We start from the raw sequence: 20,025 nt of genomic DNA, 5'->3' as shown, positions 1-20,025 counted from the left end.
TATTGAGTTGCTCCCACCCTCATGGCTACTTTGAATAATGTTGCAGTGAACATGAGTGTTCAAATATCTCTTTGAAATCCTCCTTTCAATTTTTTTGGATATATATATATATATATATACACAGAAATGGGATTGCCACATCATATGGTAATTTTATTTTTAATTTTTTGAGGAATCTTCAAACTGTTTATCTTTGTGACTACACCACTGTATATTCCCACCAGTAGTGAACAGAGTTCTACTCCCTCCATATCCTCACCTACATTCTTTATTTCCTGGGTGTTTTTGTTTCTGTTTCTATAGTGGCCATCCTAATGAGTTTGAGGCATTTAGTCATTTTTCATAAAGAAACCCCAGAGGGTTGAGGGGTATAGCTCAGTGGTAGACCACTAGTCTAGCATGCATTAGGCCCTGAGTTGGAACTCTAGCACTACCAAAAATAAAGAGAAACACAAAATATGATTGACTTGGCATTGTCTATAAAAGTGATAGCAGAATCCTCAGGATCACCACACCTGGACAATGTGAATAACATGGACATTCCCATGGACAGTAGGCTGATAGGCTTCTCCCATGGTGCTACCACCCTGAGACAGCTAATATGGCAGCAGACAGTGACCTGCTTTGATGAACCAGGTAATAGCAAAGGTAAAGCCACTCCATGTGATGCTCGTAAACGATGTTAAGTGGTGAACATAAAAAGCAAAGTCTGCCCATCTTGATGTTTCTAATGAGCTGGTGCCTCTGTGCTAATTGTCCAGCCTTCATTCCTCACACAGCCCCACATCCTTCCCAGGTTTCATCTGTCCTCAAGTACTCATTTGTTATTTATATCGGGACCAAAGTCAGAGGTGCACCTCCAGAAAGGTTCTTGGGGGTCCAATTTTGCCTTCTTACTTTGCAGAGAAGACAGAACCTTGGAAAAATGGAATGACTTACCAAAGCCACACAGCAGTTAGTGGTGGGCCAAGTTTTCTGACCCCCCAGGCCAGTCTTCATCTCCCTCTGTGGGGCTTCTCCACTCCTACATTTCTGTATTAGCAATTTAGGTATGCCCCCCTTGGGAACCAAAAGAGATAGTGATTGTTGAGTGCCTGCTACGTGAAGGCATTGTGAAAAATAACTAAGGCTCCATATGTGTAACAGCCTTTTTAAAGAACAGTAGACGGCATGGATTATTCAATAGCAACAAATATTTCCTGAGCATGGGCAAGGTTCCAGGAGTCACGTAGGACTCATCCCTAGACAAGGCAGACAGCACTGCCTTGGCCAAGCTCTTGTGTCTGTGGCAGAGAGGACACAATGGAGATGCTTTCAGGAACACAGCTTCCTTGTCTTACAGATGCAGAAAAGGGATAATATGTCTTCTTAGTCGCCAAACAAAGCCAGAATCCACATTCTCAATTCTATTCAAATGCTCATCCTCTACACAACAGAACAACATTGTCATATATTTTTCTGCTACATTAACATTAGCTGCTCTTAAAAAAAAATGTGCCCTAAGTAATGTTACCAGCACAATCCCAGGACCTAGCCTTTATAGGTAATGAAAAATTGAAAGAAAATTTTCAGCATTAATCCATTATGTTCCATCATCCCATTTATGGAACATCTGAAAACTTACATTAAGCAATGCATATATCATTGATGGTAATTTTGAGATAAATGTTTTTAGAGTTCTAGTCTTTTAAGAAAAGTAATGCCTAGTAGCAATATTCATTAATATCATTAATATTAGTGATAATAAATTATATAAGCTCTAGGTTATAATTTCTATTTTAATACACCTGTGTCGATTTTATTGCAATATTAACAGAACTGAAAACCTGGGGTTTCATGGGTTAAGTAAAACCCTGACCTATATAAATTAAGTGGTATTAATCAGCTAATTTAGAAACAAACCATACAACCTTATGTCTGCTCTTGGATAAAACCAGTATCATTGATCTTCTTGAGTTTTATTCCAATAATTATGACAATGATTCCTTCAGCAAATTTTGTTTTTCAAGCAGGAGATGTTTCTGTACAGTTGGCTGACAAAGTTTTAAAACCTACTGAAGCATATCCAATGGCCTAATATCATCTCTCAAAATGTTTTTCCAGATTAGTGAAGCTGAAATTGAACCAAATTGCCTCTGAAGTTTACAGCACAATTTTACCTAATTTTTGACGATGTATTAATTAGATTTGGGAGATTGTAGTTTGCAAGTGTCTCATTCAGACTGTTTCACAAATGGAGCTTTATTGTAAGGTTACCTACAGGGAGGAGAAAAACTCTTAGGGCATTCAGTACCACCACTCAACTGGTCTAGCAGAGATGAATACTGTGAGGCACTAGGAGGAACTTGCTATCCCCCTCCCCTGCCCCACAGGCCCCTCAGCCACTTTGACATGCTCCTTACTGTCTCTGCTTTCCTTTGTGGGCATTTTCACTCACTACCCACAGACTGATTCTCTCCCTAGATGTCAGATTCCTGAGAGGGACTTGGATGGGTCTAGCTGATCATTGTCCCTGATTGGGACCTCCTGTGCATCATCCCATCTAACTGACAACCAGCTTGTGGACTGCCTGATCTGGCACCCACCATCAGTACCTTCATCTGTGTCTGGCTTGGTCGTGTGAACCTACAGACTTGGTCATGTATGTCTGCTTTCTGTGGGAAGCACTGGGCAGTCAAATGTCCTTTGGGCAGTGGGGAAAAGCACAGCATGCACTTTGACCAAAACAAGGAGAGACTAATCCGGGAAAATATAATTTTATGAAATTATAGAATATTTTAATGAAAACACTATTTAATTTCTTTTGAATTTTAGTAGCAATTCACATAAAGCTATGAGTCTCAGTTCCTTTAAGTATTTTTTAAGCTGTCAATGGATCTTTTATTTTATTTATTTTTTTGCAGTGCAGAGCATCAAACCCAGGGCCTCACATATGCCAGGCAAGTTCACTGCTACTGAGCCACAATTCCAGCCCCTTGCAGTTCCTTTAAATGGAGATCTATGAGGAATTTGCTTTAGAAAAAATAGATAAAACTATTTATGAATAACATTTGTACCAAATTCAATAAATATTATTTGAAAAACTAAAGTCATTTCTTACATGTAATGAGTTACATAATTCAAAAGGTGTTTATTCTCTTATACATATTAAATAGCTCCCTTCTGATTTTACTTATTTTATATAAAAAAAGGTATCAATGAGAAACTTCATTTTTAAATATCAGCCTGTATATATAACACAGCTAATTAGCTCAGGTAGTTAGAACTTGGTTCTAATAAAATAACTGCCCAGGTATAGTTAATACTTCCTTCACTCTTTTTTTTTTTCCTGATTTGAAACATCAAGATTTGTTTCCCTCCACATTAAATTCCATGATCTCCCCTTAAGCTTACAGGACTTTCTAATTATGCTTCATTTCAACCTATGTTTGGGTCAAGCTAAAATTTTTTCATTCTGCCTATTCATTATTCCTTTTGTCTTGCTAAAATTTCCCTTTTTCTAGAGTAATACATAATCACTTTTTTTTTTTTGTACCAGGAATTGAACCCAGGGCACTTAACCACTGAGCCACATCCCCAGCTTGTTCTTGTATTTTATTTAGAGATAGGATCTCACTAAGTTGCTTAGGGCCTTGCTAAATTGTGGAGACTGGCTGTGATTTCATGATCCTCCTGCCTCAGTCTCCCAGCCACTAGGATTACAGGCATGCGCCACCACACTCGGCCAAATCTATGCCATCTTGTCCTTCCATGATCAATTTGGAATCCACCTTTTCCTAGAAACTTTCTCTGCTGCTGTGGGGAGATGGGGTTGGCACATACCAAACTGCACTTCAGTTCTGGAAGAATGAAGGAGGCAAGATACTTCTGAGACATTCTCCTCAGAATAAGCCTAATCACCTACTTTAAAAGAACACAATTAATAAAACTAAACTAGAAAGTCTCCTTTTGCTTCCTTGACACAAAAGCCTCTATATTTTGCACCTGGGGGAGATGCTTCCAAACCAACAGTAATCGCACAGACCTGAACTTATAAGAAGATGCATCTAACACCCGAATAAAGACTTTTTCCTGGGTCTGTTCAAAATGTCATAATGGGCCAGGTCAATTTTAAGCCCTGGTCTCTTGTGAGACTTGTGTTTGCCACTATTCAAACCATGTTTTAAATTGAATTTGTGTTTTAGCATATTTCTTGTATATACTTATTCAAGATAGTTATCTTAAGGGGCACAAAGATTCTACATTGCTTAAAACATGTACTAGTTCTGAAACAAGTATTAGAGTGCCCTTCCCCCAGCTTCGTTCCAGAATGCCTCAAGGAAACAGGTGTGATGGGCTGACTACCATGGCCCGCACCACTGCGCCCTGCTGTGCCAACGCCTTTCAAATGTCAGATCAGAGAAGTGAGCACAGGTATGAATTTCTGACACTGATCTGATTCACCCCTCAAATATCTTCCAAGTGCACTTTGGAAATCCTTTGAATATCTTTCTGGATTTTCCTTAAAACGGTGAAAATATTAGAACTTGAAACATATTTAATGTCTGGTTAAAACAAGTCCAAGTTTGCAAGTGGTGTGGGTCTTGAGATGTGTCTCCATGGGATTCAAGATAAACTAAGCCAGTAGGAATTCCAGTTGCATCTGTTACTGCCCACTAATTGTAAGATGATGGTATATATGCTGCAAATTCAGAGGAAGCTGTCCATGAAAGAGGTATAAAGCAAGAAAATATATGAATTATAGTGTTGCATGTAGATTTCAATTTGTGAAACTGACAATTTTTAACTTACTAACACTTTCTTTACATGATATAAATTTCTAAGCAGCACATTGTGCCTTGAAAATTCCTTTTAAATATGTAATGCATCCCTTAATTATTCTGCTTTAAGAGTTTGAGGATTTTACATCTTTCTAAACAGGACCCACCTGCATATCTTGAGGGGGCTGGACTTTTTAAATTATATGCTATAAATAGAATGTTTTGTTGTTGCTCCCACCTGGATTTATTTGTATGTAGGAGAATTTGTGTAGACTTCATCTGCAATGAATTTTTAAATTCCTCAATGTTTAATTCAGCACCAATATGCCTAGGGCAATTTGTTTCTAGAAAAATTCAGTTTCTCAATTTTAGTCTTGAATATGTGGCTGGTTCAGATTTAAAAAAAATGTTTGCTGTATCTGTTATTATTAGGGTTTTGTTTAAAAGCAAATGAAAAGAAATTAGTATGTACCTGTAGCAAAATAAAATCTTAGATCATAAGGATCTTCAAAATGCCCAGTCCTTTAGGCTAACAATAATTTTTTAAAATAACATTTTGCAGTTTATTGCACTTTACAACTTACAAATGATTTTCATGTTCATCATCTCATGGGATTCACTGGGTGGAAAAGCCAATGCTTTTCTTTTTCCATTCAGTATTGGGGATTGAACCCAGGAATTCTCGGCCAATGAGCTACACCTCCAGTCCTCTTTATTTTTCTTTTCTTTTTTTTTTTAAAGAGAGAGAGAGAGAATTTTAATATTTATTTTTTAGTTTTTCGGCGGACACAACATCCTTGTATGTGGTGCTGAGGATCTAACCTGGGCCGCACGCATGCCAGGCGAGCGCGCTACCACTTGAGCCACATCCCCAGCCCCCTCTTTATTTTTCATTTTGAGATAGGGTCTCATGAAGTTTCACAGGCTGACCTAGAACTTTCGATCCTCTTGCCTCAGCCTCTGGAGTCATTGGGATTACAGGCCCAATGCACCCTGCCATGCCAATGCTTTTCAATTATAAAACATATATATCTTACTAAAATATGAAGAATCTCGCTTAACAAACTGCATTTGGGTCATTATTATGCTGCTGGTTTGGGTTTTTTTTTTTTTGTTTTTTGTTTTTGTTGTTTTGTTTTTTTCATTTTAAACAAGAAGTTTATTTAAACAACAAGACGCTTGACTTGAAGGGAAAACTATCTAGGAATCTTTTTTAAGAGTAATTTACCCCTACTTAAAGACAGATTGCCCTACATGTAACAGCTACGTACAAAAAAGTTATAAAATTGTCCTTGGTTTTACAATGATAAATGAAAAACATTAAAATTCTCCAATCGAACAAGGTATGCAAGGATTTTTATGTTGTTCAGGTTTTTGTTTGTTTGTTTGTTTTTTGTTAAAACAGTGAGAGCAAAATAACTTACTGGAATATAACGAGAGAGAGCTGAATGAGCATGCCACTAATGGAGAAAGGGGATATTTTCACAGAACCAGTATTTTTTCCCCATCCCATCTCCATTTGATGTCAGTCAAAACATATCATTGGCCATTTAGTTAAAAAAATGCAATATGCTTGTGCACATACACCAGTTACTTTATGTACAGTAAAGGAATGGGGAAGGGGAAAATGAAAGAATAAAGAAAACTATACTGCAGTAGTCAGGATGTGGTGGAACCAAATTGCAGTTTTCTAATTGAGAATGTATTCTTGGTCTATAAGAACAGAGTTCTGGAGTAAAGTAGCAGGTTCCCTTTTTAGTAGACACCTCCTGTCTGCTGCTGGAACACGTCAATTGTATCTTCATCCTCCATTTCCAACTGTGCAGGTGTGTCTGTTTCATTAATTGGCTGCCCATCAAATCGGAATCTGATCTGCCTCATCGATAAACCCTGTCATTCACAATATGCTTTCATTAGTTTACTAAGTGGTAATCTTAAACTGCACCACAGAACCATCCTGCCCCGCCACCTTCAAGTTAATATGATCCTTGTTCTCAGTTTTGACTCCTTCAGGTTTCTTCCAAGTCTTCTGTATAGATGTCGACCCGACCCCAAGTTCACCAAAACCAAGTGTGGAAAGAATTCTGCAGCCCCTAAGTCACTCCAGAAAGCAGTGCCGAGGGAGGGGAGCGTGTCAAACCACCCCAAGTGGCAGGTCCCCTGTGGCCTGGAGATGCTCGTCCCTGGTCCTCCAGGGAAGTCTCCCGTGCCTCCAAGCAGTGCTCCCCTCCGAAGTTAAGCCCCACTCGGACCCCGGCCTCCAACTTCACGGAGCCACAGGGCCCCTGCGCCTCAGGGGCAGCTGGCACCGGGCAGGGCCTCCTCCCCTCCCTGTTTTTTTGGTTTTTGTTTTGTTTCCATGATCTGATCTACCTCTAAAGTAAAATAGACATATACCTCCGTAAGAATCCTTATTTATTTATGGGCAGAGATGTCACTGTAAGATTTTTTTTTTAAGTGGTGTTCTTGGATTTAAGCTATAGTTATTATTGCTGTGTCCTGCTGTGGACAACTGATTTTTCTAAACACCAAAACAACTGATAGAAGTGATTATTTTCAAAATTAGGAAAAATAAGTCAATTTTGTGGAAAGTATCATTGTGGTAGGCTTAAATGCTATTCTCCTAATATTTCCAAACCTCCTTCTGGCACATGGTAGAATTACAGTTTTTGTCCATTTTGTGGTTGGGTAGGACCATGACACTAATTCTGGCCAATAGCCTGTGAGCAAAAGTGATGTCACTTCTAAATCCCATACAATTGATTGTTGATACAAGATCCTTGTGAGCTTCTTTCTTCCTGCCATGGTAGTAAGCAATATTCCAAATGGTGGCTGCTCTATCCATCTGAATTCTATGTTGAACATGCAGTGTGAGCAAAAAAAATAAAGCTTGGTTGTTCTAACCACTGAGACATGGGGCTGCTTGTTAACTCAGTTAACCTGCCTATCCTGACTGGCACAGCCACTGAACCGGTTGTTTGGTATCCTGAAGTAAACCAAGGAGTTGCTTGCCTGAATATTTTACTTTGCCACCTGTTATTGCAGTGTTCTTCAAAGTCGTTCTTAAATTAAAGAAGAACCACTTTGTCCTTGACTGATACATGCCAGACCTATCTGCCAGCCATGTGGCTCCATGGTTGTCCACATAATTACAATTCACTGGGAGAGCCACCACCATAAAAGCATTTAGAAGGTGAGGTGGTAACTTAGAACAAAGAGCAGCTCTGTCTGGGAGACCCAAGGCAAGAAAGACTTCAGAGAGGAGGACAAAAACTGGAGCTCTGTCTTCTAGGGTGGATAGGAGGAATTCACTGGGCAGATAATGTAGGGAATGAGCAGCCATTAACAGAAGTCTTTGTGTGACTTAGTAAAATGTGGCCCTCCGGATGAATTTGAAATTTTGCCCCCAGCCCCAGAAGCATGCAACCTCAGGCCAGGGCCCAGGGCTTGCCAAGTAGAATGAGGCTTGATTCCAACCCCTCCGCACCATCTCAGATGGGTATCTTTGTTTATTTAAAAAAAAAAGAAAGCTAGTCTACTGTCTGCAATGGCCCCAATAAAACCTAGATACATTCAGAGAACTGTGGGGCTTTTGTTATGCTGGCACAGGAATGCACAAAGGGTGAAGCAATAGGAGAAAGGGCTGGAGAACTTGGCTGAGTGTGGGCTTGTCCCAAGAGGAGGCCCTGAGACATGGCATGTGAGTAAAGAGCCCTGGAAGGAGGAAGCACATCATCAGTGGTCAGCGCTGCTCCGAGCCCTAGGGAGCCCGAGGCAGAGGAAAATGCCATCCCTCTGTCCACTCACCAAAATACCCTCCCTAGTTTGGAAAGTGCAGTTAATGAAGTCTCCAATCAAAAAATAAAAAAGTCCTTCATTGTGCAATCACTTTGCACACCAGTGTCAACCCTCATACCCGGGGGAGGGAGGTGACAGCCACACAAGCCTGGGAACCGCAGCCTGGTTGGAATCAATTATTCCTCTTACACAATAACACAAGGTCTTACAGCAGACAAACCACAATGGCCTGTTTCCATGAAATGTTGACATTATTTATAAACTTTTTTGGCATTAATTTTGACTTTTTAATATATCATGTCTCTTGACGAACTGATTTTCTGACACTCCCTTGAATTCTGTGCCCGAGGTAATGCCTTCCCCTGGTTCCAGCCCCACTGATCAGATTTGCCTCATGGGAAAGATATAACTGGGAACGCTGAGGACGCCTTGGCCACATGTTAGAATCACTTGGAAAGTTCTAAATGCTGTCCCTGGCATGGCCTCCTCAGAGACCAGTTAAATCAGAATTTCTGGGAGTGGAGCCTAGGCATGGATATGTTTAAAAATCTTTTCAGGTGATTCTGTTTTGCAGCTAGGGTTTGAAATCACTGCCTTAAAGACATATTTAGGATTTGATGTAAAGAACAAGGAAAATGGATATGTCATCCTCTCAGCTTGCTTACCTACAGTGCACTTTCTAAAAGAAGGAACTGAGGAAGAGGGTCAGGAGGAGAAACAGGTCCTGGAGACGACAGCAAATGAGGGTAGTTTTGAACAGGCTGTTTGGAGAGAAAATGCACATACACAGATGACTCTGAGACTTTGGAGTTCCAGGAGAGACAGATCAGCGAATAGAGAGGTCCAGGTGGAGTTTGTAGAGGAAGGTAAAATTATAGAGGGAGCAGAAGGAGACCCAAAGACACCTAGGTGGTGCAGCAGCTGCCACATTACAGAGGCTCCCTCCTCATGCCCCTGCCTCCGCCTCTGCCTCCAGGACCCAGGAGGTCATCAACAGGATCTCTACAGTCAGGGAGCCTGAGTACCGTTTCCAGAGACACACGCTAATTCTGAATGAGTTAGCCAAGAGAACATACCTAAGGATTTGGTTCAAAGGTTGGCTCCTGGGGCTTGCCCAGAAGATTGATGGGTCTGTTACCATGCAAACAGGTTTAGTCTGCCCCTGACAAAATGGAAGCCAATTACTAGAGAGATAAGGCAAGGTGATGGCAGAAAAAGAACTTTATTATGATGAATTAGTGATGGGAAGATGGAGGAACCTTTCATCTTAAAGGGCTGTCTTCTCCTGTATAAACTTAGGGCTCTTTTATACAGGAGATGGGTGATGGCAGACTGGTGGAAACCTTCTCACCAGTGGAGGTTTGTGGCCAAGTGACACACACCTGACCCTAATCACCTAGTCACAAGATGCTTCTCAGTTCTGCAGATTTAAGAGTAAAGATCTTTATTTCCTGTACTGCTCTTGAATTTGATTCAGTAACCCATCATGCAGTTTCTAACCCAGTACACCACGCACTGGCTAGTGGGGATAGCTGCCCCAAAACCCTTGCCGATCACCAAATTCACAGCAAAGAAAGAAAAACTACCTCACCTGATTTTGTGGAAGACAAGGGTCAGATGAGGTTAAATAGACAGGCACAAGATGTGGTCTCATGCTCAGCTTCAGCTCCACCTAAGACGGATGTGGGTAATTGACTCATGCCTTTCCTCAGCCTGCCTAATCTGAAGCATCTTCTGTAATACTTGTTACAAATTCTCATACCCTGACCCAGACTCCCAAATCAGAACTTCCAGGAGAAGGCCCTGAGACTCTGCATTTTTTTAAAATATTTATTTATTTTTTTTAGTTATCGGCAGACACAACATCTTTGTTGGTATGTGGTGCTGAGGATCGAACCCGGGCCGCACGCATGCCAGATGAGCGCGCTACCGATTGAGCCACATCCCCAGCCCGAGACTCTGCATTTTTAAGAGCATGTAGGTTCAAGAAACACTCTGTGTTGACAAGGAAAGGCTTCTGGTCTGATTTATAGCAAAAAGTGTCCATCCAAGCTTTTCCCTTTTGACCCTGGGAAGGTGGGAAATGATTGGCCTGATATGGCATAATCCATGGAAAGTGTTTATGAGTCACTCTTGTCCCTGGAGATATTCAGCTTTCAATGTGCATCTTCTTCTCCCCCACAGGTTTAGTGTTCAGCCCACCCTACCCCACTACTACCTGCTCTGACTCTGTGCTCCTACCCAATCACCTTCCAGAACACACTTGCCCTGTGTTGGAAAGGGGAAATGTCAGCAGCATATGCCTTGAAAAATCAGTAAGATAAATCCTCTCTAAGCTTATGTGGTGGGACTTTCCTTTGTTTCCAGTTTGGTTTATAGAATTGGAAGGGTTTGTTGTTCACCCATTTTGGTTCAAGTCAGTTTAGAAAATTAATGTGCTTGGAAAAAAAGGCAATTGATCTTCGGAGGGATCAATCTAAAATGCTTCTCTTGGGCTGGGGATGTGGCTCAAGCGGTAGCGTGCTTGCCTGGCATGCATGCGGCCCAGGTTCGATCCTCAGCACCACATACCAACAAAGATGTTGTGTCCGCTGAGAACTAATAAATAAATAAATAAATATTAAAAATTCTCTGTCTCTCTCTCCTCTCTCACTCTCTCTTTAAAAAAAATAAATAAAAAATAAAAAAAATAAAATGCTTCTCTTATATTTTTTGTTTTGCTTCAGGGGATGCTTTTCCTTCTTTTCCTATTTGAAGTTTGTTCTTCTGCAGCTCTCCTAGGAAACAGCACTTTCCCAAGCTTGACAAAGAAAAGCCTTAGGGAAATAAACTGGGACATGATGGAATGTACTCAGCCCAAGAAATAAAGAATTTCCTTTCTTTGCTCCAAGCCTCAGGCTTGTGAGTTGCTTTTATCACATTGGATAAGCGTTCTTGTTTAGGACAAAACAACAAAACAAAATCTGATGGCTAATCAGCTGAAATTCATCAAAATTATTTGAGAACAAATGACATTGGAGACACCAGGGCAGACAAGAGGGAAATCTGAGCATGATGTTCTCTGAGTGGGAGCCATAAATCTAATTAGTCTGTGCCAAAAAAAAAAAAAAAAAAAAAAAAAAAAAAATCCCCAAAAGTTCACATTCAGACAAGATCAGGCACATTCAAAGTGGTATAGCCATAGACCCCAAAATTTCACATTCAACTTATGTGTGCAGGCACTTAACTAGGCCCAGGGATACAGAGGGGGAGGAACAATTTCCCATCTTCCTGGGACCTACAGAATAGTAGGAGAAAAACAAGTAAACCAACAAATCACACATATTTTTAGTGCTCTGAAGATCTACTACAGGAGCCCAGCTGTGTTAGCTTCCTGTTGCTTGACAACTGAGAAAATCAACTCACAGGGAGGAAAGGCTCATGATTTTGAAGGTTTCGGTGCACGCTCACTGGCCCTGTTGCCTTGGGCCTGTGGAAAGGCAGCACATCACGGCAGGGAGCATGTGGTGGAGGAGGTCTGCTCACCTCATGGCAGATGTGAGGCAAAGGGAGAAAGAGGAAGTGACCAGCGTCCCCATACCCCCTTCAAGGACATGCCCCCAGTGACCTCACTCACCTCCATTAGGCCATGCTTCCTAAAGGTTCAACCACCTCCCAATAGCACTACAGGCTGGATAGCAAGCCCTCAGTATATGGTCCTATGGTTACATTTTAAGTTCTAACCATAACACTAGCACAAAATTCACTGGCTGTAGGCCTCACTGAGTGAGCAACATGTGAGCTGAGGTCCGAAGAAGCATAGGGAAGATTCCAGGGGGAAGTGGTCAGAGCTGAGGCCCTTCTAGAAAAGGGCTTATGGGTCAATTTGGCTCTGAAGTCGATAACTGAAAGCAGAGGTCATTAAGAAATCTAAATTGAAGGATCAAAACCAAGAAGGACTGACAAACAGAGAGGAGAGAAGCAATGAGCTCCTCACATGGGTTACTATGCATGCAGGATGATGTTCCCTTGTTCCTAGAGTGGTTGGGCAGGGTTGGAAGTGGTCATGTCTGGCAATGAATAAGATCATCCATTTGCCCCATGTGCCTTAAAACATTTGCATTATTTTCTAAGTGTCCCATAAAATGAAAATCACTGGGAGGCCCTGCTTAAACCTTTAGGCCCCAACCAAACTAAGTGTTGGGAAAATCTACTTGGGAGTAACTCCAAATAGTATAAATATGTTGTGACATCAAATTTCCTCACTGTAACCAGGCATGGTGGCACAGGTCAATAGTCCCAGCCATTCAGGAAGCAGAGCAGGAGAATCACAGGTTGGAGGCCAGCCTGTCTCAAAATAAAAAGGGTTGGGGGTGTAGCTCCATAGTAGAGCATTTCAGAGTTTCCCCAGTAATGGGGGTTGGTGCACACACAGCCATCAGCAAACAGCCACACCCATGCCAGGAATTGCTGAGGTTCTCACAGACCAATAGAAAGAGCATGAAAAGTTCTCCATTGCTCTTTATGTAACCTCTTCTCCCCTGTCCCCCACACAAAATCCTCACTGTATACAGGAAGATGTCCTATACTGCACTGCATTCCTGGCTGAAGGAAACAACTTGAGAAAAAGTTGGTGTGTGTGTGTGGGGGGGGGGGGTGTTGGAAACTGTGAAAAGTGAGCTAATGCCATTTGATGAAGATATAGCTCGCAGAGTACATGAGGAAGATCACCAGAACCACAGTCCCTGGGACAGGGCATTCACTCTAAGTCAGGGATAGTTGTCGACTTGCATTCCTTTTCAGCTACACAATTGACAGTACTGTGTTGCTTCTAATCTGAATAGAAATGCTTTTTATTTGGCATGATAATATGTATGTTCACATACAGTGAATATACTGCAAAAGAACTGGTTTCCCTACTTGTAGAAAGGACTGTACATGACAGTTACATCCATCTGTGTGTATGGGGGCGTGGTGCACACGCAGCCATCAGCAGACAGCCCACGCCCATGCCAGGAATTGCTGAGATTCTCACAGACCCCTGGAAAGGATTTCTCCAGAGCATGAAAAGTTCTCCATTGCTCTTTATGTAAAATTGATAACAGTTTTTCTTTATACCCTTTAATTTTCTCTTAAAATTAAATGCAAAACCATACATGCTCATGTGTACACGCACGCACACACACACACCCTGGTGACTGAGTGAAATATACAGATGCCTATTTGGAGCATCTCACACAGCCACCAGGTTCCTCAGAAAAGAAGGAACAGAAAGGCAGGCTAGTGCTTTTGGGGGCCAGAGGTGATCAACACACTCAAAAGACCCTCCCCCTGCCGTGCCAGGGTCTGTGTCTTCTGGAGGCTGCTTCCTATCATGCTGTCCTCCCTCTTTCAGGAAGCATGGGCCTTCTGGGAACTTAAATTAAAAAAAACAGATTCTCTAACTGGAAAAAGCTTCCACGATGAGGTCAAATCCACCTGCCCCCTTTCAGACAGGTCATCGCACTCAGAGAATTGTAACTTAATATTTTCCTGAGCTTTGTAAATCTTTAATTCCTCTTAACATACTTTTCTCTTGATTATTTTGCCAGCTCTCTGGTTTTACAATTTTTCCTCCTACTTAGGGGCTCTCTCCCACCCCCACCCCACTCCCACGCTGGGCCTGGGTCCCCTCCCTGCCTCGCTGGGTAAGTGCAGTCCATGTTCCTTGACCCTCATCCCAGTTCCCAAATATGCAGAGTTCATGGGTTTATGACTCAGATGACTATAACTCATGCTATACAAGTTCAACTACAAACGTTTTTGATTTTGCTGAGTAACACAAATCATAGGGTTCTTTCTTGTGTAATTAATCATCCTCAAAGAACAACATGGACTAATTTTGCTGTTGTTATTCTTTAAATATATATATTTGTGTGTGTGTGTGTGTGTGTGTGAGTGTGTAGTAGTAGTAGTAGTAGTAGTAGTAGCTTTTGCCTAAAGATCTAAATCAAGCAATATTTTAGGCATTGATTATGTACCTGAAGGTGAGCACACTGATTTCTATAAAATCAAAGTAGCTTTTTGAAGGACTCTACACATTATCATTGTGCCAATAATGACATAATATTAAATATGACATATACCTTATTCACATGGCGCCTTCCGTTCTTTGTAAAGCAAGGTTGGGAAGAAGAGAATTGTTCTGTAAAACACGGCTGCCAGTCAGAGGATTCATAGCATCCAATAATGGCACTTACTAACAGATGAGGACGCTTCCAAACAGTAAGGAGCATTTTCCTTCACACCCAAGGGGCAAAGGCAGTGTTTGGGTTGGAGGTATAGGGGAAGAAAACTGTGCATAAAACCCATAATCCCTCCATGCAAAACCCAGGGGAATTCCAAGCACTTGCTTTTAGTCTCTTGCTCTTAGTTGTCTCTAAAACTCACTGATTTTAGAACTCACATGGCTGAACAATGTACTCTTGGTCTCCGGCTAGCTTTGCTGTAGATAACCCCCCTGATTCATGGGTCATGAGGTTAGCAGTTGCCTCGGTTGCTTTTCAGGGGTTTGAAGGCCACTTTTGTTGAAACCACCCACCCTTCATGTGGGCCTCTTCAGGTATCCAGTTGGGTGACATCAAGGGGCCAAAAACTCTACCCTTGGCTCACACTAACACCTTTATTTTCTGAACCCGGGTCCCATGAAGAACTGTGAAGATTGATACATGTGTGCAGACCACTGATCACTTCACCTCATACCACCATGCTTTTTTTAATCCCATAAATGCCCTCAAAGCCTACTCTTGGGAGGCAGGTTTGAGTCCTGCTCTCCCATCAGGCTTCACCACCTCTGAATAAACTTGCAAAACTCGTGGGTTCAGTGATCTGCATACTACACGCAGACAAAAGGAATATGGTTCAGTAACACACATCTCTTAGACTCAAATACTAATAAGAAATAATGACTCAGATGCTAAAAGTCCTGAATCCTCAGAGTTATGAGAACTTTTAAAACTTATCTAGCCCAGCCTTGCTCCAAACAGAATTTTCCACATCTTCCCCAGCACAGCATCTCTGAGCCTGAATTCTCTAGCACGAGAGAACCATTACTCCACAGGAAGCTCTTCTTGAATCTGCCTTCCTAAAATGTCTGGCCACCAAGCCACCTGCTATGCTGTGGTAATTAGAGACAGCTGGGAGGCAGTGAGTTGTGACTAAGAGGTCAGGAGGCAGCCCTCCCGGCTTTGACCCCCAGCCCTACCACCTGGCGATCCGCCACCTTGGCCTCTAGGTGCTTCGGTGTCGGCAGGTGTTAAATAAGAGGGGGATGATAGTGATAACTTAAAAGGTTTTTCTACATTTAAATTATATCAAACGGCTAAAGCACTTTAAACTGCCTGCACAGAGCAAGCACACAGTGTGTGATTAACCATCTCCAACCCCAGCAGCCATTCTGTACATTGCAAAGTTCTAAAAATAGCCCCTCTGCTAGATGCTCTTCCAAGAAAGTGGAGGCAGAGAAATGGATTCAATATTCTGATGTGTAACATGTGTGCCCCCAATTCAGTGGGAACCACGCCTGCCTTGACCTCAGCTTCACAAACGTCTCAGTGCTGCCGATAAAGCCTCGACTTTTCTGCTGCCAAGCCTCAAGGTGGGTTGTCATCAGTCTTACAGGCATCTGAAACTGCCAGGCTTTTGCATAAAAGCTGCTGTCAAATGAAGCCTTTCCAACCTACATTTATGTAACTATTTGGAGAGTATGAATACATTTACATCTATTAAACTAGATTCTTGGTTTGGTAATCTTCATTCTAACTTATAGAAACACGTTGTGTTCTGGTTTTTATTAGTCAGGCTTTCCTAATTTTGCATCATGTCCAAAATGTGACAAATATGCTTTATTTTTATTCAAGTGATTGATAACTGTGTTGTTACCAAACATACCCAAATATAAAGCCCCATGGCATGCCACTAGAAATCTCTACCCAATAAAGGATCTCTTTGAATGTTTGACTTATGACTCCATCTAACTCTAAATGATTATTATCCCTGCCTTCTTCCCTCTTGTTAATAAAGATATCATAGTCAAATCAATATATGCTTTTTCGATTTCAATTCCTTTTGAGTAAAAAAAAAAAAAAGTTGATCTGGAATTTTTTTCTTAGAGAAAGATAGTTGACTTTACAAAACCACAGGATATGGTGCTAGGCCCCACCATTGTGTCCCAGAGCTCAAGGCATGGAGTCAGCCCTGGAGGTTTTTTAATTGAGTTGAAACAAAGCCAACAGACTGATAATGTGGAAGAAGAACCAAGTGAGAATCAAATCAATGGGGACCAGGGAGTTTGGTGGTATGCATGTGATAACCAAATTCCACTGTGGTTCCATCTTCTTGCCCTTCAAAGATCCTTGCTGATTTTAGTGCTGAAGATACATGGCTCAGGGCAATACCTTAGGCAAAGTTATTGCAAGCCCTACAGTTACATGCAAGGGTTTCCCAAGGACTCCCTCTGCTGTCACTAGTTACACAGGGAGTGAGGAGTCACAGGGGTATGTTCCCCTGTAACTTCACATAAAGGAAAAAAGAGGTACTGGGTGTGGGTTTTGATTCAATATGGAACTCGGGGAAGCTGAAGGATCATCACTTTGGCTGGGCAAAATGAAGATGAACTCTTTGCCTAATGGTTTTCAAGCCCTCCCTTGACAACCTACTTTCCCAAGAAGTGAACATCCATAGGACTTGAGTACTGCCAGGGAGGGAGGAGTGGTAAACCAGAAAATCCCAGTCCCCACCCAGTCCCTACCCAGTCCCTCTTCCATGGCTTATAAGGAGAGGGGGAGCCAATGGCCAGAGGAGAAACCAAGGGAGAGCACCTGGGGAAACAAAGGAAAGTGAGAGAATGCTTAAAATCTGTGATGACCGGGGTCAGTTCATTGGATTATTTGCTCAAAGACTCCTGGGGAAACATGTCTAAGACTGACAATAGAAAGAGCAGAAAACTGGAAATTTGATACAGGTTGAATTAATTCCATTCAGCCTCCAAAATGGGGGCTGAGTGGCACCAATGGAAGGATCTCTCTGACCTCCTCAAACTCAACAATCTTAGGCACTGGAATGTTCCACTTCAAAGGGTGGAGAAAACTGTACAAACCTGGAGGTGGCAGAAATCAGGGTCAGACACCAATCTAGCTGCCATCTGAAGCAGCAGCATCTGCCCTACACGGAAGGAACTCTGGGCAGCCACTCTGAGGACAGACCATGTGGTTTCCAAAGGCAGAAACCTAAGAGCCGGAGACCGACTCCCAGATCCCGGCTCGGTGGCCAGCACTTGAGAACACTTTTTTTCTGAAACTGTCCTCTCCAATTGTGAAATAATCCCAGGTTTTACGTCGAGCTGAGACATTGGCAAATCTGCAAACCCTGATAGCAACAGAAGGAAGTGGGCACGGAAGGAAAAGACCAGCAGGGCATGATTCAGTTCTCAGCAGTAATGAAAAGTAGAGAAACAGAGGAAGGAAACTCAGAATGCATGGGAGAAAATGGGACTTACTGCTGTGTTTCCAGGGCCAGGCTGTACTCTTTGTTTTGGCACGCTTTTCCTGACTCAAAGCCAATATTCTCACCACATAAATACTGGTCGACATTAATAACAGCAGCATATGAGACCATTATTTGTAAAGATGCCAGATTGCATGCAAATGGACTGGAAATACCTTGGAGAGTTTCACAAAAATAAAACAAAGAGCAAAGAAACTCTGCCAGTCGAGATTGAGAACAAATTCTTTAAAGATGGGTGGAGGGTGGCAAACAGCTCATATTTTTAAATGGGACATGTTTGGTCTCAAGGCAGCTGAATTTCTGCAGCTCTGCTTTGTGCCCTTCACAAGAAAGCAGCCTTAGATGTCTGCTTTTGAGAGGTACCAAGTCCCAGAGGGTGGAAGCCTGAGGTTTTACCGCCATCCAGTGGCACTGTGGGGTGTGGAAGCTTTGGATCGCCTTAGCTTTCAGAGGGGCAGAGGTCTCCCATCTGTTTATCATCTGACAATGAAAGATAAGAGATAAAGGCTGTTGAGCCTTATTGCATTATCACCCATTTAGTTCAAAGGAGATTACACTTTGATTCCCAGCCATCAGTCAATGGATATCACCCAAGGACCAAGCTGGGCTAAATCTTTATATTTCATTTCTATCCAGGTAGAGAGCTTTGGAATCATCTTCTCCAATATAGTGGTTCTCCATTGCCAAACTCCCAGCCCCTGAGATGTCCCTATTTGAACAAAGGAGCTTATTTATATAGAGAAGACATGAGACCTAAAAACGAGTTAACAGTCCTGGGGGTAAGTGCTGCTCAAAGGGGGAGCACACTCCTGCCAAACGGAACAAGAATCTAGTGAGGCAATGGCCTACTGGTTCCAGCTCAGGGGATACTTTACCTCATTGGGCACAAACAGATTTCCAGAGCTGGAGACAGGAACCATCCCCAGGTCCTCTCATGTTTGAGGAGGTTGACCAGAGGAAAACAGCCATGGGGACACAAAGGGCCAACAATTCCTCTTCCCTAGAGCATTGTACAGCTAACCCTCCACTCATCTGCCTTTGTTTGGTTAGAAGAGGAATGATGTAATATTATGATATATATTTATTTGGGTTTTCCCCATGATTCCAGGCTTATCAAAGTGGGTCATAGAAACCTAATCTTCCCCTGTCTTTAGCTGGTCCTAAGAAATTTTCTGACTTGTCTTGTCTGTTTTTAGGCCCTAAAACCATCCTTATTCCAGAGGCATCCTGTCCCATACCTTGGAAGAAAGAGTGCTGTACAGAGAGGTCAAGAAGAACCTGAATAGATAGGTCTTACCAGGTCCCTCCCACCTCAGTCTACTAGCAATCCTGCCTGTGCAGGGAAGCCTCCATAGAAACCCAAAAGGTCAGGGTGCAGGAAGCTTCCAGGCAGCTAAATACGTGGAAGTTTCTGGAGTGTGGCACATCTAGAGAGGGCAGGGAAGCTGCAGGTTCCTTCCCCCATACCTTGTCCTATGCATCTCTTTAACTGTATCTTTGTAGTATCTTTTATAGTAAACCAGAAAACCTGAGGAGGGGGTTGTGGGACCCCAGTATAAATCAGATGGGCCACAAGCAAAGGTAAAACAAGCTGGGTCTTGCTTGCAACCTGCACCTGAGGTGAGGAAAAATATCACCTTGGGAATGGAGCCCTTGGCCTGTGGGATCTGATGCTGCCCCAGGATATTCAGGATGGAATTGAGTTCACCCCCAGCAGGTCCACTGCAGCAACAGCACCATTTGCTTGTTGGTGAGAAGTGCCCACACCTTTCGGGGTCACAAAAGTCTTCAGGGGTGATGGTTGTGGTGTGAGAGCAGGAGAACTTCATCTTTCCTAACAGCAGGGAATATGCACTTCTTCAGCCCTACACTAGGACAGACAAGTAGCTGTGAAACTCTATTGTTTTTTTTTTTTTTTTTTTTTTTTTTGCTCACAACAAACCTC

The 20,025-nt window shown here is 42.3% G+C and overlaps 1 pseudogene across 1 annotated transcript; it reads right to left on the bottom strand.

Moving 5' to 3' along the window:
- Nucleotides 1–6,515: 6,515 nt before the first annotated feature.
- LOC308658194 (small ubiquitin-related modifier 2-like) lies at nucleotides 6,516–12,180 on the bottom strand (annotated as a pseudogene). Its single transcript has 2 exons — nucleotides 12,175–12,180; nucleotides 6,516–6,789 (listed from the first exon to the last, which is right to left on the bottom strand). The product of its transcript is annotated as a small ubiquitin-related modifier 2-like (transcript).
- Nucleotides 12,181–20,025: the final 7,845 nt, after the last annotated feature.

Source organism: Spermophilus citellus (genome assembly GCF_964194105.1).
Source record: "Spermophilus citellus genome assembly, chromosome: 10".
NCBI classification, from domain to species: domain Eukaryota; kingdom Metazoa; phylum Chordata; class Mammalia; order Rodentia; family Sciuridae; genus Spermophilus; species Spermophilus citellus.
This window is presented reverse-complemented; position numbering and strand designations above follow the sequence as displayed.